Source organism: Toxotes jaculatrix, chromosome 11 (assembly GCF_017976425.1).
Source record: "Toxotes jaculatrix isolate fToxJac2 chromosome 11, fToxJac2.pri, whole genome shotgun sequence".
NCBI classification, from domain to species: Eukaryota; Metazoa; Chordata; class Actinopteri; family Toxotidae; genus Toxotes; species Toxotes jaculatrix.
In genome coordinates, this window is record NC_054404.1 from 25,908,310 (window position 1) to 25,934,562 (window position 26,253).

Sequence of the window (26,253 nt, forward strand, 5' to 3'; positions counted from 1 at the left end):
TCAAACATTGTGGTTGAAGAGGAAAACAGGAAAACAGTGGGGAATTATTTGTTATGAACCATGAATGAAGCAGCGATGCGGTCTCTGTCACAGAGGGAAACAGGAAAAAGACAAAAAGTAGAGAGAGGACTAAAAACAAAAAACACTTTGTGCAAAATGATTGATGTTATTTTGCTGAACAATGGTTCATGTTTTCATCAGTACCAGTGCACACAAAGAGTCCAACACGATACTCAGCTCCACAGCATTTCACCCACTGTGTGACACAGACGATGGCTTCAGAATCAAGGTGAAGAGATGCTGTTATATCTTCAGAAAAATCCAGTGTTTCAACTGAACACATTTTAACTGGACCAGACTCAACTGTTTTTAAGGACAGGCATTCCCAGTGATAGCTGCTTGATAACCTTATTGACAGATTGCTCTAAATTTTCAGTTGTATAAAGAACTACAGTATTTGGTTCACCACTCCCCAAAAGCTTGGCTATAACTGAAGCACACATGTCTTTGTTGTGAGTAGAACCTGAAGGAGCTGCTTCAGTATTTAGGAAATGAGATGAAGTATTTCATCAGTTACAGACTGAGAATTGTTTACTGTCTCTGTGTCGTTGTTGAAAGGGATCTGGTTAGACACACTTGTGTTATCAATGGAGCTGTGTATCTTAGTGAGATGTCTCCTGAATCCACAATAACTAGAGAGACTTTTACCTGGATACATGGCATGAATTCATTTGAGGTTCCTGAACAAAAGCAACACTGAACCAAAGGATGAATTACAGAGGAAACATCTCAACATTTTGGCTAAATAAGCTACTTATGGTTTGTTTAACAGCTTTGCTCTGAGCTCTTTTACTCTGTCTGCAAAAATGTGTACAGGCTGGAGAGAGCGTCATCATACTTCACACTGAAAACAAAATGTGACTTGAACAGCTCATCAAAAGCACCAAAGGATGTACATGACTGACATGACAGAAGCTTTTTGTCCAAGACAATATAAAAGGTGAAAACCTGGGTCTTTGAAGTTTCTGTGGCAAGAAGATATGGCTGATGGGTTCCTTCAGTGGTCAGGAGATGATCCTCAAGGCTTTGGGATGACTGAAACAAGAGAAATATGTTTACAAACTCAGCAACATCTACAGTATTTGGAAGTTTTGACAAACCTTCTGAAATTTTACCAGATGATCCGTTGTCTCTCCGACGCTGATCTTTGTGGGACGCTTTCTTCCAGCTGGTTGTGGAGTGAGAAGATGAAGCAGCACCAGAAGAGAAGCCATGTTGCTGTCCCACTCTGAGGACAGAGAGAAAAGTACTTTTACACTCATTATATATATTAAGTAGTGTGTTTATGATATTGCTCTGTGCATTGTTCTAATGGTTTTACTATGATCTTAAACATATACACATATAACAACTATTAATGGCCCAGTCATTATAAATCTGTGCTGGAGAGCAAAGCAATGTTCAGCCCTCACACTGTATCTTAACTGCAGACTTAAGTGGCCTATTTAGACTCAGAGATGCTTTTGTAAAATAAATCAATAAAAACACAATAAACTGACGACTGTTGGACGACTCACATAACTGCATTACTATTCTGATGATAACTGTACCTGCTTCATCAGCAGTGTCAGATCCTTCATTCAGAGCAGCTTTCAGTTGTTGTTTTAAGAGAGACGTCTCTTTCAGGTTCCTGCCTCCTTGATAACTTTATCTTAAAAACTGCTGTTCCATTTTTCAAGGAACCTTGAAGCAACCTCTGCTCCAAACATCAGTGAGAAGTCTTGCAAAATCTAAATAAAAAGAGAAAAACAACATTTTCAAATGTTTAAAATAAACCAATATTTTACTTAAAAAAATATATTTAATACTAACCAGTGCCATGACATCCAAGAAACGTGGAAACGTGTGTAATACATCAGCTGACCACTGTGGGTCATGAAGAATCTGCTGACAGTAGTAGAAGGTTTCTCTCATCCTCTGAAACACTAAATCAGGATCAGCTGTGTGGTGAAGGAGAGATATGGCTTCCATGCATTCATCGCTGATTGGCTGATCATCATATGTTCTGGATGATGTGGGACCTCCTTTTAGCTCCACTCTACTCTGGGATGAAGAGGTGCTTTTGGATTTGTCTTCATGTGCCACTCAGGAAAGTGTTAGAGCCTTTGTTGCTTTGAATATCATAGAAGTTCCTGAAAGAAAAAAAGAACAAATACTGTATGTTGCTTATATGCAAACAAGGGAGTTAAACTTACATATCATTTTTGGAGTATGGGTCTTTCAAAGATGGGAAAAGTGAAACAATCCCAAGGGCATGGAACTCTTTTATTGATTTACTGCACCTCTCCTGTAAGCGGGAAAAAAAACCTCTTACCATTTTTTAAAATATATTTTATATACATATTTCTTTAATAAAAGGATACAGGATTAAGTTGAAGCCTCTTACTCTTCTTTTCCATGCATGTGAGCGACAATAATATTAACCAGTAACTGTGTGGTGGAATATTTCAAACTTCTAGTCTCTTCATACTCTTTAGTCACAGTCATCTCTGCTGTATAACAACTCCACGTTACAACATGTTTACATCTTTATTCATTTAATACTAAACATCTGACTGACCTGCACTGAGAAAATCTGAGAAGCAAGCCTCTTCCAGTTTAATGTACTTCTTCTTCCCTCCATGTTGTACTTTGATCAACATGTTGGTTTGACATAAAGGAAGAAAATGTCATATGTCTGAGAATAACATGTTCAAGTTAAAATTTATCCCAACTACACACTGTTAAAATACACGTTTCTCACCGCTGTTCAAAACAGCAAGGCTAAAGTTTATAAGCTCAACTGTTAGCATGCTAGCCAAAACTGACTTTTCAGCTGCGTCTGCGCCGTTGAGCTGGAAATTATTCTCTTAAAACACCGACATGCGGTTGCATTGTTGGATGGTTATTTCCAAAACTGTATTAATTACCTTCAAGATGCGCGTCGTCATTAATTTGTGAAGCTTATCAAACAGTTTGTCATTACCGTCATACAGACACATCACACGCCACAGACAGTATGGCCGACATTAACGTTTGAGTGAAAGCTAACAGCTCCACAATAGCAGCTAAGGACAGTTAGCTAACTAATGCTGCGGGAGCTACTTGCTCTAAATAATGGAGTAAAAGCAATGGGGTGACGTTCAACATCAAGTTCGCAGTCATTAGCTGTACTATGTAAGTAGATAAAGTGAGAACAATGACAAAATATCACGCATTTAAAGTACTTTTTGATAAAAATCATGCTCTTACCAGCCTTGTGACGACGTTCCTTGTGCTGCTCATGCCGCGATAAAATGCATCGTGAACTCCAGGGACAGAGTTAAAACCAGATCCTGAACACCAGGGAATAAACTCCAAAATTCAGCTCGGCCTGGGTGAACACCTTAACACAAACTGTAGTCAGAGTTATAAAATAAACTCCAGAAATGTAACTCTTTCACACTTTTTTGCCTGACTCCAGATTTTAGTACTTTGTGAATTTGCTGTGTGTTAGTACATGTAGTTGTGTACAGTTCAGCTGCTGCTGTCCTTGGTGCTGAATTCACCAACCCAGCTGAATGGTCCTGAGTGATTATTGTTGTAATTCATTTGGTATTTTTGAGAAGGTTCAATGTCATTAGTATGTTTTATGTTTTGGTTAATGTTAGGCTTTCAGTTATGATGTGTCCTCATAACTATATGAAGACAACAATGTGTGTGTGTGTGTGTGTGTGTGTGTGTGTGTGTGTGTGTGTGTGTGTGTGTGAGTGAGAGAGAGAGAGAGAGAGAGTTTGTCCTTTGATGCCTTTGATGTATCAACATTCTACAGCCTGATGTCACAGGCTGCAGTAAGTGGACACACAGCCAGAGACAAGTTCAGAAGTCAAACAGGAGCAGAAACAGTTGGACTGGACAGGACTTGCTCATGATTTAGGAAGAAAGAAGCACTCAGATATTTCTGCACAATTATTGACAAGGAAGGGTGGAGCTACTGCTGTTACAAGGACAAGAGGAAACCACAGGAAAGTCCAGATCAGCTCCAAGGTTTTCAGTAAGTCCATACATGTTAGTAGTTCATGTCAGTGTTTAGTTCACTTAGTGAAATGTTTTGAAAAGTGTCCCACGTGGGCCTTTGCTTTCTTTCCCAAGAGACAGCTTGACTAGTGGCATTTCACACAGTGTTCCTTTGTTTTTGGCAGAGCAGTGCATGATGGGTAGATCCAACAAAGCACGTTTGCAGCACGCCGCAGCCTATTTGCAGCAGTGTTTGTGTCTTTTCAGCCATAAACGTAACAGACAAAGGGGAGCTGATGCTCAAGGCACTGAAATGTGGGATTATGCATTGTGGGCACCGTCAGCCAGAGTGCTGTGCCTGGTGACCACCACTCGCTCTCTTCCAACTGCAGCTCATACTTACCTGGCAGGGGAGATACCATGATCAACAAGGTGGTTCACCCAGGGTGAGGCTCAGCATTGCACTCCGGCTGTGCTGACCCCTGTGGGAATCTCGACTGCATAATTTCTAGTAGTGGGGGACTGCGTTCGCGCTCTCCCCTGATGCGTGCGTGTAGAAGAAAACACAATGTGTCAGGAATTCCCATGTGCTAACCTGTTGGAGACTCTCCGTTTTGTGAAGTGGCTTTGTTGATTTGGGGTTACATGTCAGCTTTTGCAGTCTGTCCACAAAGCGGCAGTGTTGCTCTGCAGAAGCTCTCTGGTGTGCGCTACAGAGTGGCGTGTTTAGTCATGACAATTCCCTGTGTTCCCATTGGAATTGGGGAAGTGGGCGTGGCCTTTCCATGACAAAATGAAGTGTGAGCTCTCCTGTCCGACTTTGCTGCTTGTTTGTGGAAGAAATGTGTGCTAGATGTTGTTCTAGTATGCTTTATTTCTAGGCTTTGGTGTGGAACAGCAATGAGTTGAAGCTATTTTTGGCCGGCTTTGCTGTATGGCTGAGCCTTTTGAGTTGGTGAAAAGTCAAACATCTTTGTATAGCGGCAGGGAAAAGTACACGGCAGACAGATGGGCGGAGTTGCTAAGTGGCGGCAATTGATAAGCTGGCTTACAAACGGGACACCGCGACAAGTGACGGTTGTACCAAGAGCTTGATTTGGACGTCAAAGGCTTGGGCCTCATCGCTTCTCGGCCTTTTGGCTAAGATCAAGTGTAGTATCTGTTCTTGTCAGTTTAATATCTGATATGTCTCCTATATGGGGATAATGTATTAAACCCATTTTTAGGAGAGGGAGCTGAAAAGGGAGCTTGCTCCGCTCACTCCATGCATCAACCCGGCATTGCAGTGCCGCCGGGAACGGTGCACCTTTCTCTTGCTTTGTAGAAAATCAAGCTGTGACACATGTTTAGTTAGGAGTCAAACTTTTACAGTGGCTGAAGGAAAATGCGGCTAAGTTTTTATCAAGTGAATTGTGCACAACCAGTCAGTAGATTTACTGATATCACCCAGGGAACCCAGCTCTACAACACAGTGCACCTCAGCTACGATGATTGGTCGCGGACTCCCTGAAGACGCCTGATCGTTTCCCAGACTTTGTAGTTTCCATGTAAAAGCCAGGCCTGGATTTTTCAGGCTGGAGGTGGTGGGGAGGCTGGGATTTAGCACGCGGCAAGCCAAGGGAGGCGCACCGCGACGGTGGTAGCTGGGACGACTAGGGTCCTCAGCTGCTCTCTGCGACAGGCCTGTTCTGACTCTTGTTTCTCTTCATAACGCACAAGTCTTTTGCCTTTTACTAAAGACTTCCGTGGAGAGGAACACCAATGAGTTGAAGTTATTTTTGGCTGGCTTGGCCTTATGGCTGAGCCTTTTGAGTTGGTGAAAAGTCAAACATCTTTATAGAGCGCCACAAGTGTGAGCTCCCCTGTCCGACTTTGCTCTTTCTTTGCGGAAGAAATGCGTGCTAGATGTTGTCATTTCGCTGGTATACTTTATTTTTAGGCTTTGGTGGGGATGCTGGCGTCTTTGAGACAAGAAAAGTGTAGCACGTGGGCCTTTGCTTTCTTTCCCAAGAGACAGCTTGACTAGTGGCTTTGTGGACAGACTGCAAAAGCTGACATATACAACTGCAGCTCATACTTACCTGGCTGTGTTGCTGTGCTGACCCCTGCGAATTTGAATGTGAATGTGACCTGTTAAAAGCTCCAGCTTCAGTAAATAGATTTTTAACCTCCAACACTTTGCTCTGAAGAGTCAGTGACAGGCAGCTGAGTGGAACCAAGCAGAGAGGAGAAGTCAGTCATTGTGACGTTCGCCTCCACACTTCACACACTCCTCACACAACTACAAAGCAGGTGGAGAATGTGTAACAGTGTGTGTATATGTGTCCTTTCACAGACACAAATATTATCACTGTTATATTTGGAGGAACAAAGTGGTAACGAGTGATCTCACAGACACAGAGAGCAGCAGTGTGGACAGTCTGTAGGAGGGTGTGCATGTGTTTGCCTGTTTGAGTGTGTTTCTGACTTTAGGAGCATGTAGAAAGTTTGTTTTTTATCTTTGATGTGTTCGTCTTTGCTAAATGACCCATTTGCTTCTATCGTCTCTGTATGTGGATGATACTGACATGAAAAGTAAAGCTGAAAGTGAAATGAAGGAGATGCAGAGAGACAGTACACGAAGGAGTGAGTCTACATAGAGACAGATGAAAGGAGGGAGAGAAACAGGTGGAGGAAGGAGAAGCTTGAAGTGGTGAGTTTTCAATACACTGAATAAAAACACAGCTTTCCCTCATAATTAATATTTTTAAATGCACATCAAAACATTTGAGATTTTTAAATCAGCTCATGAGTCATTTTAAAATTCATTCCTGATGTCAGGAGTACTAGCTTTTTCTGGGGCTTTTATTTTCCATGGTCCAGAATAAACTTTAAAGATTAAACTAAGATGCATGAATGAAAGTTCACTCCATCTCTGTGTTTCTCTGTTAGTGTTGATGAAATCAGTACAGCAGGTGTCTCTGCCTGTTTCTAGTTCTGCTTCCTTCATTGGAGCAGAGCTGTTTTCATCCTTCATGTCTCCACCTGTCTGATCCTATTAGATCACAACACGTCTGCTGAGCTGATCAGCTCTGTAGCCCAGCAGATGGTGAGCTGAGAAAATGAACATTTAATCAGCTGATAATAGAAATGAGATTGGTTTTTACTTCTGTCAAGGGCATTTATAGAATCTGTTTTGTTTGTGATCAAACTGAGATTTTATTTATTTTAAAATTCCAGTAACTGTAAACAGCTTCTGAAGAAATGAAGCTTATACTTTTCCTCTAGTCCTCAGTTTAAATGAAGGACACATCCTCCCCTGATATGAAGTCAGGGTTTGTTCTATGGGACAGCCAGAGGGATGGTGTGTGTCCCTTCAGTGTCCAGTAGCTGATCCACAGCTGGACAGCTGTCCTCCCTCCCAGCCTGTCTTCTGTCAGAGGGCTGGAGCTGCTCTCTTGTGTCCTCTGTCTTCTGTCCTTCAAACCAGGACAAAGCTCCATGTCTCCTTTCTTTGTGGAAGAAATGCGTGCTAGGTGTTGTCATTTCGCTGGTATACTTTATTTTTAGGCTTTGGTGGGGATGCTGGCATCTTTGAGACAAGAAAAGTGTTGCACGTGGGTCTTTGCTTTATTTCCCAAGAGACAGCTTGACTAGTGGCTTTGTGGACAGACTGCAAAAGCTGACATATACAACTGCAGCTCATACTTACCTGGCTGTGTTGCTGTGCTGACCCCTGCGAATTTGAATGTGAATGTGACCTGTTAAAAGCTCCAGCTTCAGTAAATAGATTTTTAACCTCCAACACTTTGCTCTGAAGAGTCAGTGACAGGCAGCTGAGTGGAACCAAGCAGAGAGGAGAAGTCAGTCATTGTGACGTTCGCCTCCACACTTCACACACTCCTCACACAACTACAAAGCAGGTGGAGAATGTGTAACAGTGTGTGTATATGTGTCCTTTCACAGACACAAATATTATCACTGTTATATTTGGAGGAACAAAGTGGTAACGAGTGATCTCACAGACACAGAGAGCAGCAGTGTGGACAGTCTGTAGGAGGGTGTGCATGTGTTTGCCTGTTTGAGTGTGTTTCTGACTTTAGGAGCATGTAGAAAGTTTGTTTTTTATCTTTGATGTGTTCGTCTTTGCTAAATGACCCATTTGCTTCTATCGTCTCTGTATGTGGATGATACTGACATGAAAAGTAAAGCTGAAAGTGAAATGAAGGAGATGCAGAGAGACAGTACACGAAGGAGTGAGTCTACATAGAGACAGATGAAAGGAGGGAGAGAAACAGGTGGAGGAAGGAGAAGCTTGAAGTGGTGAGTTTTCAATACACTGAATAAAAACACAGCTTTCCCTCATAATTAATATTTTTAAATGCACATCAAAACATTTGAGATTTTTAAATCAGCTCATGAGTCATTTTAAAATTCATTCCTGATGTCAGGAGTACTAGCTTTTTCTGGGGCTTTTATTTTCCATGGTCCAGAATAAACTTTAAAGATTAAACTAAGATGCATGAATGAAAGTTCACTCCATCTCTGTGTTTCTCTGTTAGTGTTGATGAAATCAGTACAGCAGGTGTCTCTGCCTGTTTCTAGTTCTGCTTCCTTCATTGGAGCAGAGCTGTTTTCATCCTTCATGTCTCCACCTGTCTGATCCTATTAGATCACAACACGTCTGCTGAGCTGATCAGCTCTGTAGCCCAGCAGATGGTGAGCTGAGAAAATGAACATTTAATCAGCTGATAATAGAAATGAGATTGGTTTTTACTTCTGTCAAGGGCATTTATAGAATCTGTTTTGTTTGTGATCAAACTGAGATTTTATTTATTTTAAAATTCCAGTAACTGTAAACAGCTTCTGAAGAAATGAAGCTTATACTTTTCCTCTAGTCCTCAGTTTAAATGAAGGACACATCCTCCCCTGATATGAAGTCAGGGTTTGTTCTATGGGACAGCCAGAGGGATGGTGTGTGTCCCTTCAGTGTCCAGTAGCTGATCCACAGCTGGACAGCTGTCCTCCCTCCCAGCCTGTCTTCTGTCAGAGGGCTGGAGCTGCTCTCTTGTGTCCTCTGTCTTCTGTCCTTCAAACCAGGACAAAGCTCCATGTCTCCTTTCTTTGTGGAAGAAATGCGTGCTAGGTGTTGTCATTTCGCTGGTATACTTTATTTTTAGGCTTTGGTGGGGATGCTGGCATCTTTGAGACAAGAAAAGTGTTGCACGTGGGTCTTTGCTTTATTTCCCAAGAGACAGCTTGACTAGTGGCTTTGTGGACAGACTGCAAAAGCTGACATATACAACTGCAGCTCATACTTACCTGGCTGTGTTGCTGTGCTGACCCCTGCGAATTTGAATGTGAATGTGACCTGTTAAAAGCTCCAGCTTCAGTAAATAGATTTTTAACCTCCAACACTTTGCTCTGAAGAGTCAGTGACAGGCAGCTGAGTGGAACCAAGCAGAGAGGAGAAGTCAGTCATTGTGACGTTCGCCTCCACACTTCACACACTCCTCACACAACTACAAAGCAGGTGGAGAATGTGTAACAGTGTGTGTATATGTGTCCTTTCACAGACACAAATATTATCACTGTTATATTTGGAGGAACAAAGTGGTAACGAGTGATCTCACAGACACAGAGAGCAGCAGTGTGGACAGTCTGTAGGAGGGTGTGCATGTGTTTGCCTGAGAAACAACAAGAGAATTTTGCTGTTTGAGTGTGTTTCTGACTTTAGGAGCATGTAGAAAGTTTGTTTTTTATCTTTGATGTGTTCGTCTTTGCTAAATGACCCATTTGCTTCTATCGTCTCTGTATGTGGATGATACTGACATGAAAAGTAAAGCTGAAAGTGAAATGAAGGAGATGCAGAGAGACAGTACACGAAGGAGTGAGTCTACATAGAGACAGATGAAAGGAGGGAGAGAAACAGGTGGAGGAAGGAGAAGCTTGAAGTGGTGAGTTTTCAATACACTGAATAAAAACACAGCTTTCCCTCATAATTAATATTTTTAAATGCACATCAAAACATTTGAGATTTTTAAATCAGCTCATGAGTCATTTTAAAATTCATTCCTGATGTCAGGAGTACTAGCTTTTTCTGGGGCTTTTATTTTCCATGGTCCAGAATAAACTTTAAAGATTAAACTAAGATGCATGAATGAAAGTTCACTCCATCTCTGTGTTTCTCTGTTAGTGTTGATGAAATCAGTACAGCAGGTGTCTCTGCCTGTTTCTAGTTCTGCTTCCTTCATTGGAGCAGAGCTGTTTTCATCCTTCATGTCTCCACCTGTCTGATCCTATTAGATCACAACACGTCTGCTGAGCTGATCAGCTCTGTAGCCCAGCAGATGGTGAGCTGAGAAAATGAACATTTAATCAGCTGATAATAGAAATGAGATTGGTTTTTACTTCTGTCAAGGGCATTTATAGAATCTGTTTTGTTTGTGATCAAACTGAGATTTTATTTATTTTAAAATTCCAGTAACTGTAAACAGCTTCTGAAGAAATGAAGCTTATACTTTTCCTCTAGTCCTCAGTTTAAATGAAGGACACATCCTCACCTGATATGAAGTCAGGGTTTGTTCTATGGGACAGCCAGAGGGATGGTGTGTGTCCCTTCAGTGTCCAGTAGCTGATCCACAGCTGGACAGCTGTCCTCCCTCCCAGCCTGTCTTCTGTCAGAGGGCTGGAGCTGCTCTCTTGTGTCCTCTGTCTTCTGTCCTTCAAACCAGGACAAAGCTCCATGTCTCCTTTAGTCTTCTCACTGTCATTGTCCTGCTGTCTGCTGTGACAGAGTAACAGAGCTTTAAATAAGATCTGTGATATTTTACTGAAACCATTCTGAACCTTCACTGATTTATTACTTTTATTTCATGCATCCAGGTAAAGAGATATGTTTTCTTCATCTTGAGTCAAATCATGAATGATTTATTTTCATCTGGTTTACTTTACTTTTCAAAAACTGTGTGAGCATCTGGAACATGAAGATGAGGCTAGTTGCTTTAATCTCTGCCTTTCTTGATAAGAATCATTTCTTTGGCACTGACAGGCGTCTGTTGATGTTGCAGCTTCAGTAATTATTCATCTTTTTCTCACCCTCCTCCGTTTCCTCCTCTCATCAGTTTTTCTTCTACCACCTGCTTCTTCTTTGCTCTTCTAACTGAACAGTGACAGACATTATTCTCTCAGGTGTGAACCAGTGTGCAGCTGTTTGTGCAGTGAATAATGTAGTGATGAGTCTGATTATGCAGCAGGTAGTCGTTCATTCATCAGCCCAAAGGTTAAATTAGCTGAAACCACACATTTACTGGTTTGAGTCACATGAACAGAGTTTTGCTTTGGGAAATTTCCAAAAGTCACAAGTTTGTAGTGGATGAAGATTCTCTCCATATTCTGACACATCCACTGATTCATTTTATCTGATTTTCAAAAACCTCTGAAAAGAAGAAATCAAAGGAAAATGTTCTTCACAGCTGATTTTAGTCTTCAAATATACAAACATTGTTTCTCCTCTTTCAAACAGTAAAACAACAGAAACATTAAACTTCACTTTTTTTAATTACATAAATCATGATGAATTATCATTGATGTTTATTCCTCAGTGCTGGTGCAGCTGTTCGAGAAAATGATTTACATTCTGCATCTACATGCTGCATGACTGTGTTTGAACTGGTTTGAAGTCCAGACTTAACTGGCTGTGTCATAAACCACAGTGTTTGAAGAAGGATGTGTGCAGAGCTACAAAGCTAAATGACTTAGATTTGTTGGGTATTTGGTTGATTGTCGACTGTCAGACATGACACAAACCTAACATTTCCTTCAGTATATGAAATGTATTCATTTTTTTCTGAAGCTTATGTTTTAGACTGTGTGATCAGTGCCTTCATTTCTATAAGTATAGTTGTTTTGAACACACTGCAGTGACTCAGTAACTCAAAGAACTTACTGCTTTTCTCAGATGAATAATCAAGTGACCCAAAAAAAAGTCCCTTAGTCATTCATGATAAATGTAAAATGAAGAATCAGCTTTGTTTTCATGGTTTCTTTCACTGACTGAACACTCAGGACAAGTATCAGGTAGTTTTCACAAACTATGATGAATCACTGTTGGACTTTAAAGTTTCTCTCCTCCATTGCTCTCTCTCAGCTCCATCCTGAACCAACTCGTTGATCTTGAATTGCAGGTAGAACGCGATGCTAATGAGCTGTGACAGTGTTTAACAGTGTGTGCAGCTCGGCAGTGTGTGAGCACATATCTGTCCATGTCCATTAATGCTGTCAGGTGGTCCTCTGTCTCTTATTGCTGTTATATTATTTAATCCACTTTCACCATCAGAACAACTTGTTATCACATTAAACAGCAACAACTTGACATTATGTCCAGATCTCACTGAGGCTCATGGTGTCACACAGGCTGTTTTTACAGTGAAAGCCCTGAGGGACAATCATTTATGATGGTTGGATTATTGACAAGCAGAAAGTCTTACAGGATGTAGATGAGACAGACAGGATGGATCAGGGAAGATGATTCCACTGTCCTCTGCTGCTGAGTGTGTCTGAATCAGTCCTGTTACACGACTGAATAATGAGATTCTATACAGATGGAGTTCAATAACGAGCATTGTTGACACACGAACTTGATTACAATTCCATGCAACTATCAGTTTAAGATCAATGTGCAATAGTTATATTTATTGTGTACTATAGTTACACTACTCAGCAATTTCCATCTCATATTTATGTATGTGTATACAGCAGCTATCTTTCTTAATTTAGTTTCTTAGTTATTCTACTATTGGAATAGTGTTTATTTAATCTTGTTCTGGCCATATTGGCCTCTTACTTATATTTACTTACTGTACTGTACCCCTGCTGTTGCTGCAATTTCACCAATGAGGGACTAATAAAGGATTTTCTTATCTTGTCTTATCTTATCTTATCTTATCAATTCAGTTCAATTCAATTCAATTCAATTTTATTTATATAGCTCCTTCCACAATCAAAATTGTCTCAAAGCGCCTTACAGAGACCCAGACGTGGCTCATATGAGGGACCCTCCTGCTGATGGCCGGGCTGGGTGAAAGGAGGAAAAGGAGGAAGATAGGACAGCTGGGGATGGAGGAGAGGAGGAGAAGGACATGCAGCATATAAAACATGATACAAACAGGGTTGGCAGTGAACAATGTCAGAGGGCCAGCATTCAGATTACAGAACAGTTAGTGGATACTGTGTGCTCAGCAGATTACAGTTATGATAGGAAACAGAGCACAGAAGCTAAAAGCTTCATGATTGGTAATTATTTACATTACAGTCTGCATAGAATATTAATCCAACATGTATCTGTAGCAGAGTGGAACGTTAAATGTTCTGACTTTGTCAGTGTTTCAATAAAGTTATGTTGTGTTGTGTGGGGTTGAGCTCCACCTAGTGACGTTTTCTGCGTACTGCAGTTTTTCTGCCGGACTCTGGTGTGTGTAGCGATGTTTGAGTGTTCCACCACAAAGTTGATTGTCGAGCCTTGAAATGGAACCGACGGTATGAGTGGATGCATTTCGTTTGTTTGTTTGTTTGTTTGTTTGTTTGTGGCACTGAGGTCTTATTTGAGGTAGTGTTTAAGATGTTTATTTTAAGTTTAAGAAAACGTGCTAAGCGCTAGCAAGAAGCTAGTTAAGCCATTATGGCTAATTTACTTTATTGTTTAGCCTCATTGTGTGTTCTGATGTGAACTGTAGTATGTAATAATAATTATTTTGTAACATGTTGTGTATCTATTTGTGTTTCAGTTTTACAAAAGACATAAGAAGAGTCAGTAAAGCAATAAGGAAAGTCGACTGCTCACTATGTTCCTGTTGCCACAGGTGTGACTCCGGGGCTGACACGGTACACCATCACCAGGACTTGTGATGTGGAATCCTCTTTTGATTTGATTTAACATGACAAACCTGAATGGAGGACGCACAGTGTGAAACTGGAGTGATATCGATCACACTGAGGTGAAAGCCTACATTGGACTCCTGATTTTGGCTGGAGTGTACCGGTCCAAGGGGGAATCCACCTCCAGTCTCTGGGATGACCACCATGAATCACACCAAATTCAGGGTAATCAACTCCACCCTCCCATTTGATGACAAGCTGAACAACCCTTCTTGTCTCAGAGAGGACAAGCTTACACCCATCCGCTCAATCTGGGAAATGTGGATACATCGCCTCTCCATGCTTTTCAACTCTGGGAGAGATGTGTGCGTTGATGAGCAGCGTGTCCCTTTCAAAGGCCGGTGCAACTTTCACCAGTATATGCCAAGCAAGCCAGCAAAGTAAAATCTGAGTCACTGCTGATGTTGCCACTTCCTATGCCTGGAAGTGCCAGATTTACACAGGAAAGGCTGCTGGCAGTGCTGTGGAGGTCGGCCAGGGAAAACGTGTCGTCCTGGAGATGACATGTGACATGGTGAAATGGGTCACTGTCACATTTTTTTTACAACATATTCACTTGTGCAGGAACTTCTGAAGAAGAAAGGGACCTTGGTTGGGAGAATTAGAAAAAATAAGCATGAGCTTCCACCCAAACTCCTGCAGCTGAGAGGGAGAGCTATCCTGTCCTCTGTTTTTGCCTTCACAAAGACAACCACAGTGGTGAGCTACATTCCCAGACGGGGGAAAAATGTGATCCTTCTAAGCAGCAAACATCGAGAAGCAGCTGTCAATGAGGATCAGAAAAGGAAACCTGCGATCATCACAGATTATAACCGCTGCAGGGGAGGTGTTGACAACTTGGACAAGGTATGAGCCTTTACATATTTATTACTGCATGCATCTATTCCAAACTTAGCTTACTTATTCTTACTAAAATAATGGGCTTGTCTGAGATGTACTGTATTTGGTGACTTTATTTTTATTTTTAGTATTCAGTAGACTTATTTTTTATTTTGGTCTTTTGTAGGTTATCTGCACCTACAGCTGCAGACGAAAGACCTGTCGGTGGCCACAGGTTCTTTTTTTTGACATGACCGATGTCTCTGTCTTCAACTCCTTCGTGCTATTTACTGCTGTGGATCCCACCTGGAACCATCCAAAGACACACAGGAGGAGGCTTTTCTTGGAGGAGCTGCGGAAAAACCTGGTGTCTGCAGAAATGATGAGGAGAGGTCGCCTCCCCCGTACACTGCCTGCTGCTACTGTGGTGCAGGATTCACAGGCCTCTTCAGCTGCTCCCACAGTGGGCCCTGACACTGACACCACCGCCAGCAGCTCCACAGAGAAGAGGGAACTGTGCTGGATGTGCACAGGAAAAAAGAAAAAAACTCTGCCTAAACTCCATGCACACACACACACACACACACACACACACACACACACACACACACACACAGACTCTCTCTCTCTCTCTAACAGAACAGCTCCTCTCTTTGAAACATTTCCTCTGGCTCTGACACATGTATCTCTCTTCAAAGTCAAACCTGCTCCAGTGTTTTAGCCTGAAGGTTTGTCAGTAAAATATGAGCATCCAGTACCTGAAAGAAAACAGAAAAGAAATCAAATGTTTCATTGACTTGTGATTTACTGCATCATCAAAACATTTCTTATCAGCTCTCACACAATTCACCTTTGTTCATTGTGAAATTTATCACGATTTTGTTTTTGTTTTTACTATTTTAACAGCAAGACGACGTCTTCATCTCCTGCACTGAAACATTTGAATGAGTTATTTGCATCAGACTCTGTAAACTTTCCGCTCCAGTTTTTTTTTCCACAGACTCAACATGGATGAATCAGCTTCACCTCACACACACTTCAAGAAAATAATATATAACATACAGCAGCTTTAAAACAACAGCAATAAATTATGGCAACAAATCTGATTAAAATAATGAAACTTCTCTTTTGCCTTAATAAGACAACAATTAAAAACGTTTTCTTTAGCACAGAAATTGCACGTGTATGAATACAAACTGTACCAGGCCTGCAGAACCAATGGCAGCCAAACCTTCAGGGAATCAGCATGAGCACCAAACTGAGAAATGAATTCTAATTCACAGTGTCCATGAAACCAAAACCCTGAGCAAATACTTTCTTCAAACTCTTTCTCCACAGCAGTGTCTTCTGTCACTCCAGCTAAAAAAGCTACACAAACATTAGCATGATCTATTGATGGGTGAGAGGTGACGGTGGACATATGTGTCCCTGGCTTGTCCTGATGGAGGAGAAGTTCACTGTACAATGCACAGACACAGAGAAAATGATTTCATGTGATCTGTGTATGTTGAAGTTAATTATGGAACTAATCTACTGAAAAAGAGAAAAGCACACAGACTTTTGTTTTACAGCAGGTTTCATATGATGCAGATTATATTAGACTATAAAATAAGAGAAAAGCATCCAGAGAAAAAGCAGCATGGTTCCTGAACATGTTTAGAGAATTTCTCTTCACACTGAAAAGTTGGCAGTTTTCCAAAGTAAGAGCCCAGTGGAGGATCAAACTAAAGCAGAAGACTCTTTGGTAACAAGGTCTTTAACATGGCCTGAGTGCTGCAGTCTGTCTGTACATAACAAAAGCTGAAGCACACTTTCACTCTATGCCTTTAACAGTACATTTCATTGTATCTCTAAGTAAACGGCCTGACAGTGGCTCAGTGGCAAAACTGTACAACTGCCCTCATCAAGAACCTCTCAGCCATAACACCAGTCCAAACCAAAATGTCTCCAGTGATATGAAGCAGAAAGATAAACAGGATTTAAAGTTTTTGTCCATTTCCTCACTTCATGGTTCACTGAGTTAAACTCCTGTACAACACCACCCACTCTCACTGAGTTTCATTCAATCAACAGTGGAGGAGGAGGGTCAGTGGTTAGTACTGGTTACTTAAAAATGACTTCCTGCTGGGCCAGAAAAACAGTTTCACCTTTAGGATGAGAGACAATGGAGGAAGAGAAATGACAGAGTGAAGCAAATCATGAACGTGTGGAAACATTATCACAGCTAAAGGACTGCATTTCTTCTTCTTGGACCATGAACAGACCCTGATCCTGACTAATCCCACTGTCACAAAGTTAAAGACATAATATATTTCAATATTAAAATCATCACACGTCTACAGGAAAAAACCTTTTGAGCCCCTTTGTCCATCTTCTTAGTTAAAAATGGTTTATAATCCTGAAGCAATGAGAGAACTTCACTGATAAATTACAAACAGCTTTTTCTCCATGATGAACTATTGTGTTTTTGCAGCCTGCACAGGAAGGAGTGACAGTAAAATCCATCCAAGTGTTGGATCACAGCACAGACAGACTGAGCAACATCACCACATCTACATTCACACTATTTGTATCTTAAACATCTCTGATTGATGTTCCTGAGAGAGAGAGAGAGGCTGTGGGTTATGAGACCTGAATTTAACATTAGAATCAAATGGACTGTGGTTATTTGATAACTGGTTTGTTTATGTTCAGTCTGAATGGACTGAATAATTCTATGAATCATATTAGGCTGAAAACACAGTGCAGAGCTTCAGTCAGTGCTGTCACTATGTTAATGAGTGGAGAGGATGTGTTGCTGCTTTCCTCCTACTCCCACTTTGTACCACCCAAACACTCACAGACTGTCTGCTGATTATCAGCTGTTCACACATTTTCTGTCTGTGTTTGGTTCTAAATAGAGATGCAGCATGAAATTAGTCAGAGTGGAGCCACTGAATCAGAGTGAAGCTCCTGAAAGCTTTGAAGAGGAAACGTCTGTACTTACTGAGAGGAGATACTTATGTATGTATGACAAGAAGTGATGTTTGATGCATTGAGTCAAAGAAAAATGTGTCAGTCAGAGAGGAGGCTGAGTTACAGCAGGTCACTGGGGCAACTACACAAACTGAGTCAGGAAGCCAGACCAGTACAGCAACATGGATGACAGAGATCACAGCACAGTGGAGGGTTATTCTGTAAGATCACTGCAAAGAGCTGAAGAAAACACATCACCTGCACATCTGTCCCTGCTTCTCCTTGGCCCTCTCTCTGTCTCTGCCTGTGTAAGTGTGTGTAGCTGTGCTGGTGTGTAACCTTGGCAGTGGGTTGTGTTGATCTCTCATGGCCTCCTGTCTGCTGTGTCTCTCTGTGGGTCACATCCAGTCCTGCAGCCTCTCCTGACACTGCCAGTCAGTAAGAGGACACACACACACACACACACACGTTTCACTTTAAGGAGCAACAGGATTTGAACATGTGACATTTCAAACAATAAAAGCTCAAGTCCCTACACAATGTGAATACAGCTTCAATAACTGAAGTTTATGGATCCCCAGTTTCCTGTAAAGTGACTGATAGAAAATCAGAATCATTGATCCTTCACTGCTTGTTGCTGAAACAGTAACATATTAAAGCCCTCAGGCCTCTGGAACTGAAACTGAATCATGAACAATAGTGTTTCATTGTCTGTCAGTGTTTGTTCGTATTTGAGCTGTTTCATATCCTCCCATTTCTCATCCCTCTGTAGTTAATATGGACGACCTCTGTGTCCCACAATGCCTCTCTCCAACCTCAGTCACTCTATTAGGGAGCAGCTATGAAGCTGACAGCTTTATTGTGGCTCGTCTGCAGGAGCAGAGAGTGATGTGCCTCGTTCAGGCTGGATGGGTGAACCCCGTCTAGGGCCAGTTGAAGCAGAGTTCAGGTCCAGCTGAGGCCCCACACCTTCTTCTTGCAGTCTTTCACTCTTCAGTAACAATTCTAAGTTTTTCAGATCTTAGTCAGAGTAAATGCACAGAGTCAATCAAACACAGGATATCAGAGAAGTTTAGTCCAGGATGCTTTATTCCTCCAGCACAGAGGTCAGAAGTATGAGCAGTCCTGCAGGAACAACTGAATTTCACCAAATGTACATCACATCTTATACTGTGGGCTGCACCTGTTGTGAAGGACATGTCTGGGCGTGTTTTTGCATGTTTGGGCATGTTCCATCCCATTTTATTGATTAAGGTCTGCCAGTTTTTACTGGTGTCAGCAGTTATCACATCTACTCTGGTCTTTTCAAATACACTCCAGGGCTGATTTTTAAAGGTGTCTTTTCTACCTCGCACGAGTTGTAGGCTCCACCTGTTAACTATGCCCTGGTTATAAGTTATCTAATGGTGTCAGGGAGTTTCATTATTTATTTTTTAAAAATTGTCCAAGCCAATCTCATCTCAGTTTTACTCCTACAAACTTTAATAATAGCTCTTTCAAGGTTCAGCAGTGCTAGACAAAGAGTGATACACAAACTGCAGGTGTCTGTCCAGGCAGGGAGTGATACACAAAACAGCTGGTGTCTATCAGGTTAACACCCTGCGGAAATCCCCGTAAATCCCCATATTTCAGTGCACACAGTGAAACAAAGTATAGATAGGTAAAGCATAAACAAGTTTGCAACAAACAGCTCAAAACCCCGTCACCACAAGAGCACAGGCTCAGGTCAGAGTCAGAGATCAAATATGAGTGAGCACAGACGTCCATCTTTAAGTTGAAGAGCATCTTAACACCTGAGACTGATTTCATCCAATTTACTGTATTGTCTTTCAGTGCTGCCTAAATTTTAACTGTCTCTGGATGTTGTGTTTCAGAAACTTACAGTTCCACATGCAAAGCACTGCTGGTTGATCTTCAACATAAATGATAAAAAAACCTGGAGGACGCCTGTTTCTGCTGAAGCCTCATGTTAGCATAGCATAAATAAACTGAACATGTACTGAAACCTTTGGGCTGAAGTTCTTGTGTGATTAGACATCATGTCAATTTAACAAACACATCCCACTGAAGTGAAACACTGACAACAACTGACTTACTGAAAACCTTGGAGCTGATCTGGACTTTCCTGTAGTTTCCTCTTGTCCTTGTAACAGCAGTAGCTCCTCCCTTCCTTGTCAATAATTGTGCAGAAATATCTGAGTGCTTCTTTCTTCCTAAATCATGAGCAAGTCCTGTCCAGTCCAACTGTCTCTGCTCCTGTTTGACTTCTGAACTTGTCTCTGGCTGTGTGTCCACTTACTGCAGCCTGTGACATCACACTGTAGAATGTTGATACATCAAAGGCATCAAAGGACAAACACTCTCTCTCTCTCTCTCTCTCTCTCTCACACACACACACACACACACACACACGTACTTGTCTTAATATAGTTGTGAAGACACATGTTGCCATAATGCATTCCCTTGCCCCTTAACCTAACCTAACCTTAACCATCATAACTGAAAGCCTAACATTAACCAAAACATAACCCATACTAATGATATTCAATCTTCTCAAAAATACCAAATGAATTACAACAATAATCACTCAGGACATTCAGCTGGGTTGGTGAATTCAGCACCAAGGACAGCAGCAGCTGAACTGTACACAACTACATGTACTAACACACAGCAAATTCACAAAGTACTCAAATCTGGAGTCAGGCAAAAAAGTGTGAAAGAGTTACATTTCTGGAGTTTATTGTATAACTCTGACTACAGTTTGTGTTAAGGTGTACACCCAGGCCCAGTTGAATTTTGGACTTTATTCCCTGGTGTTCAGGATCTGGTTTTAACTCTGTCCCTGGAGTTCACGACGCATTTTATCGCGGCATGAGCAGCACAAGGAACATCGTCACAAGGCTGGTAAGAGCATGATTTTTATCAGAAAGTACTTTAAATGCGTGATATTTTGTCATTGTTCTCACTTTATCTACTTACATAGTACCGCTAATGACTGCGAACTTGATGTTGAACGTAACCCCATTGCTTTTACTCCATTATTTAGAGCAAGTAGCTCCCGCAGCATTAGTTAGCTAACTGTCCTTAGCTGCCATTGTGGAGCTGTTAGCTTTCACTCAAACGTTAATGTCGGCCATACTGTCTGTGGCGTGTGATGTGTCTGTATGACGGTAATGACAAACTGTTTGATAAGCTTCATAAATTAATGACGACGCGCATCTTGAAGGTAATTAATACTGTTTTGGAAATAACCATCCAACAATGCAACCGCATGTCGGTGTTTTAAGAGAATAATTTCCGGCTCAACGGCGCAGACGCAGCTGAAAAGTCAGTTTTGGCTAGCATGCTAACAGTTGAGCTTATAAACTGTAGCCTTGCTGTTTTGAACAGCGGTGAGAAACGTGTATTTTAACAGTGTGTAGTTGGGATAAACTTTAACTTGAACATGTTATTCTCAGACATATGACATTTTCTTCCTTTATGTCAAACCAACATGTTGATCAAAGTACAACATGGAGGGAAGAAGAAGGACATTAAACTGGAAGAGGCTTGCTTCTCAGATTTTCTCAGTGCAGGTCAGTCAGATGTTTAGTATTAAATGAATAAAGATGTAAACATTTTGTAACGTGGAGTTGTTATGGTATAGTCCAGCAGAAGTTTCTTATCCCAGAGACTACAACACTGAAAGTCACAGATCAACAGGGAGCAGAGGTGGATGAGGATGTTTCAAAGATCTGTGTTTCTTCATCTACAGTGATGATGGTAGGACATTTAAACATTCATATTTTGCTGCACTTATATTTTGAGAGATTTGTATCTTGACACAGACAAAAATATGTGATTGTGAGAAGTGGATGATAAGAATTCCAAAGTACAGTATTTAATCAGTTCATATTAAGCTGTATGTGTTGTCTGCATTTCAGACCTCCCATCTACTGAAGCATCTATGAACCTGGCTGATCGTTCAGACCTGACAGAATATGTGACCCTCACTACTTGTGGTAAGCAGAGTTATAGGTAATGGTAATGTTTTGTCTTGAGACAGGTAATATCCAGCCAGGTATGTGATATAGTTTTAATGTGCTGGACTTTAGATTTTATCTGCCTTATACTTGTGTGTGTGTGTGATCTTCAGATCTAAGTGTCCTGCAGCAAAGGTGTGAAGGCTCCTCCTCTCCAAGTCTGACAGAGACACTGTCAGTCTCAAGCACTTTAAGCAGAGACACAAGTGATTCTGGATGCCAGCCTTTGATGGACAGTGTGCTTGCTACTTGTATACAACTAGATTTTAATCATTATTTATTAGACATAATTCCTAAAAAAGGCAAGTAACATGTACAGGTATCAGATGAATGATGAATTTGCTTACAACATAGAAATAACTGTAGTTGTAAATATGTTTATAATGTTTTCTTTTTTAGAATGTGGAGCAAATTCTTACTTCAAAACCAGCAGAGATGACTGTGATTAAAGAGTATGAAGAGACTGGAAGTTTGAAATATTCCACCACACGGTTACTGGTTAATATTATTGTTGCTCACATGCATGGAAAAGAAGAGTAAGAGGCTTCAACTTAATCCTGTGTCCTTTTATAGAAAAAAATTTATATAAAAAAATATTTTAAAAAATGGTAAGAGACATTTTTCCCTCTTGCAGGAGAGCTGTTAGTAACACAACAAAAGAGTTTCATGCCCTTGGGATTGTTTCACTTTTCCCATCTTTGAAAGACCCATACTCCAAAAATGATATGTAAGTTTAACTCCCTTGTTTGCATATAAGCAACATACAGTATTTGTTCTTGAGACAGGTTTGTTCTTTCAGGAACACTTCTATGATATTCAAAGCAACAAAGGCCCTAACCCTTTCTTGAGTGGCGCATGAAGACAAATCCAGAACCACGTATTCATCCCAGAGTAGAGTGGAGCTAAAAGGAGGTCCCACATCATCCAGAACATATGATGATCAGCCAATCAGAGAGATGAATGTATGGAAGCCATATCTCTCCTTCACCACACAGCTGATCCTGACTTAGTTTTCCAGAGGATGAGAGAAACCTTCTACTACCGTCAGCAGATTCTTCATGACCCACAGCGGTCAGCTGTTGTATTACACACGTTTCCACGTTTCTTGGATGTCAAGGGACTGGTTAGTATTAAATATATTTTTTTAAATAAAAATATTGGTTTATTTTAAACGATTGAAAATGTTGTTTTTCTGTTTTTATTTAGATTTTGCCAGACTTCTCACTGATGTTTGGAGCAGAGGTTGCTTCAAGGTTCCTTGAAAAATGGAACAGCAGTTTTAAAGATAAAGTTATCAAGGAGGCAGGAACCTGAAAGAGACGTCTCTCTTAAAACAACAACTGAAAGCTGCCCTGAATGAAGGATCTGACACTGCTGATGAAGCAGGTACAGTTATCATCAGAATAGTAATGCAGTTATGTGAGTCGTCCAACAGTCATCAGTTTATTGTGTTTTTATTGATTTATTTTACAAAAGCATCTCTGAGTCTAAATAGGCCACTTAAGTCTGCAGTTAAGATACAGTGTGAGGGCTGAACATTGCTTTGCTCTGCAGCACAGATTTATAATGACTGGGCCATTAATAGTTGTTATATGTGTATATGTTTAAGATCATAGTAAAACCATTAGAACAATGCACAGAGCAATATCATAAACACACTACTTAATATATATAATGAGTGTAAAAGTACTTTTCACTCTGTCCCCAGAGTGGGACAGCAACATGGCTTCTCTTCTGGTGCTGCTTCATCTTCTCACTCCACAACCAGCTGGAAGAAAGCGTCCCACAAAGATCAGCGTCGGAGAGGCAACGGATCATCTGGTAAAATTTCAGAAGGTTTGTCAAAACTTCCAAATACTGTAGATGTTGCTGAGTTTTAGAAACACATTTTTGTAAACATATTTCTCTTGTTTCAGTCATCCCAAAGCCTTGAGGATCATCTCCTGACCACTGAAGGAACCCATCAGCCATATCTTCTTGCCACAGAAACTTTTAAGACCCAGGTTTTTACCTTTTATATTGTCTTGGACAAAAAGCTTCTGTCATGTCAGTCATGTACATCCTTTGGTGCTTTTGATGAGCTGTCCAAGTCACATTTTGTTTTCAGTGTGAAGTATGATGACGCTCTCTCCAGCCTGTACACATTTTTACAGACAGAGTAAAAGAGCTCAGAGCAAAGCTGTTAAACAAACCATAAGTAGCTTATTTAGCCAAAATGTTGAGATGTTTTCTCTGTAATTCATCCTTTGGTTCAGTGTTGCTTTTGTTCAGGAACCTCAAATGAATTCATGCCATGTATCCAGGTAAAAGTCTCTCTAGTTATTGTGGATTCAGGAGACATCTCATTAAGATACACAGCTCCATTGATAACACAAGTGTGTCTAACCAGATCCCTTTCAACAACGACACAGAGACAGCAAACAATTCTCAGTCTGTAACTGATGAAATACTTCATCTCATTTCCAAAATACTGAAGCAGCTCCTTCAGGTTCTACTCACAACAAAGACATGTGTGCTTCAGTTATAGCCAAGCTTTTGGGGAGTGGTGAACCAAATACTGTAGTTCTTTATACAACTGAAAATTTAGATCAATCTGTCAAGCAGGTTATCAAGCAGCTATCACTGGGAATGCCTGTCCTTAAAAACAGTTGAGTCTGGTCCAGTTAAAATGTGTTCAGTTGAAACACTGGATTTTTCTGAAGATATAACAGCATCTCTTCACCTTGATTGTGAAGCCATCGTCTGTCACACAGTGGGTGAAATGCTGTGGAGCTGAGTATCGTGTTGGACTCTTTGTGTGCACTGGTACTGATGAAAACATGAACCATTGTTCAGCAAAATAACATCAATCATTTTGCACAAAGTGTTTTTTGTTTTGATTGAGCATGAAACTTGTTTCCATGATCACTTCCATGCTTTCCAAGTGAGTGACACTACACAGAGTGAACTGATTCTAGAAAGAGAGAGATTAAGATATTTCAAATGGTTTGATGCTCAGATGTCATATGGTTGTGATTCATAATGTTATGTTGTATCAGACAGTTGCATAATCTGATTTCTAATCTGAATTGAATGAGTTCTCTTACTGTTTTATACTTGAACTGTAAAGTGAGTAGTCGTCTACCTCAAGTTACACAATGCACCACAGAGAAATGTGTCAGGTTTTTTATACATTTGCAGACATTTTATTATGCAGTAATGTGTTGTTTACAGTGTTTTGTACAACTTCACAAATGTTTTTCATTGGCATTATTTGCTGCCTGTGTGCTGTTCAATTTTACAGTTTTAAGACAGCAATTAATTCAAAGTGTCATGTATTGAATTTATACACAGAATATTAATCCAACATGTATCTGTAGCAAAGTGGAACATTAAACATAGTAATGTGTTAGAAATGGATCATTGTAGACAATAAACAGCAGCAGGTGGGTGGAGCCAGGACCACAGACAGAGAACATGCAGCTCCGGAGCCAGAGACACCTGCAGAAAGGTACAGAGAAAGAGAGACCAGAGAGAAACAAGCACAGGACTACAGGACAGAGAGGACACAGAGTTAATGACATGGAATAAAGGTGAATAAATGTGAGAGTGGGTCTGAGGAGAGAAAGAGAGAAGAGGTGTGCAGAGGATCATGGTCAAAGCCTAGGCCTATAGCAGCATAAGGGATGGTTCAGTTGCCTGAGTCAGCCCTACTATGGGCTTTATCCTAAATTGTAACAGTGTCTATAGTAATAATTGTGACTAACTATAGGTTTAGTCATAATAACTAAAACTGTAACTGCAACTAATTAGAAGCTTTGTCAAACAAAAAGGTAATTTAAAATTACAGTGTGTCTGCTTCCTGAATCCTTATTAGTGGTGCATTGCTATGCAATGGGTACTGGGTTTTGCGAAGCACAACCCAGTATTGACTCAGACCCACTCAGGTACACACAGACAAACACACACACACACCCACAGTCAATATTGTGCGGTGCTCCCGCACCGCACAATATTGAAAGAGGAACACAGACACTCACACACACAGAATAGTGCGAAGCTGGGTTGTGCAAAGCACAACCCAGTATTGACAGACCCACTCAGGCACACACAGACAGAAAGACACACACACACACAGACACTCACTCATATAGATACACACTCAGATATACTTATACAAGAATGCATTGGTATCAATACTAGCAGTGCAAAGACACACAATATTACTAGCAGTGCAAAGACACGCAATATTACTAGCAGTGCAATGCACCACTCTCGCGATTTCCCAAAGGGAAATTGTCTAGTCTTCATATTTACTACTTGTTAATTATTTAGTTTGTTCAGCTGTTCATTTATTTATAACTAAGTAGTGTGGGCCAATATAAATAGTACAGGCATTGTACTGTTGTAGTTTCACCACCAGAGGGAGTTGGTGGTTTGGAGTCTCTCCTGGTCAGCGGACGTCGACACGTGATTGTGTTGCTCCAGTGATGCATAGACAGGAGCTCATCACTGATAATGCTGCTGT

General features: G+C 40.9%; 2 non-coding genes and 1 pseudogene across 2 annotated transcripts; all 3 read left to right on the forward strand.

Annotated features, from left to right (window-relative positions):
- The first annotated feature begins 4,430 nt into the window (after positions 1-4,430).
- Positions 4,431-4,578, forward strand: LOC121190136 (annotated as a pseudogene).
- Positions 4,579-5,155: 577 nt separating this feature from the next.
- LOC121190140 lies at positions 5,156-5,346 on the forward strand. Its single transcript, XR_005894936.1, has one exon. It is a non-coding gene; the product is annotated as a U2 spliceosomal RNA (small nuclear RNA).
- Positions 5,347-5,724: 378 nt separating this feature from the next.
- LOC121190150 lies at positions 5,725-5,839 on the forward strand. Its single transcript, XR_005894944.1, has one exon. It is a non-coding gene; the product is annotated as a U5 spliceosomal RNA (small nuclear RNA).
- The last annotated feature ends 20,414 nt before the right edge of the window (positions 5,840-26,253 follow it).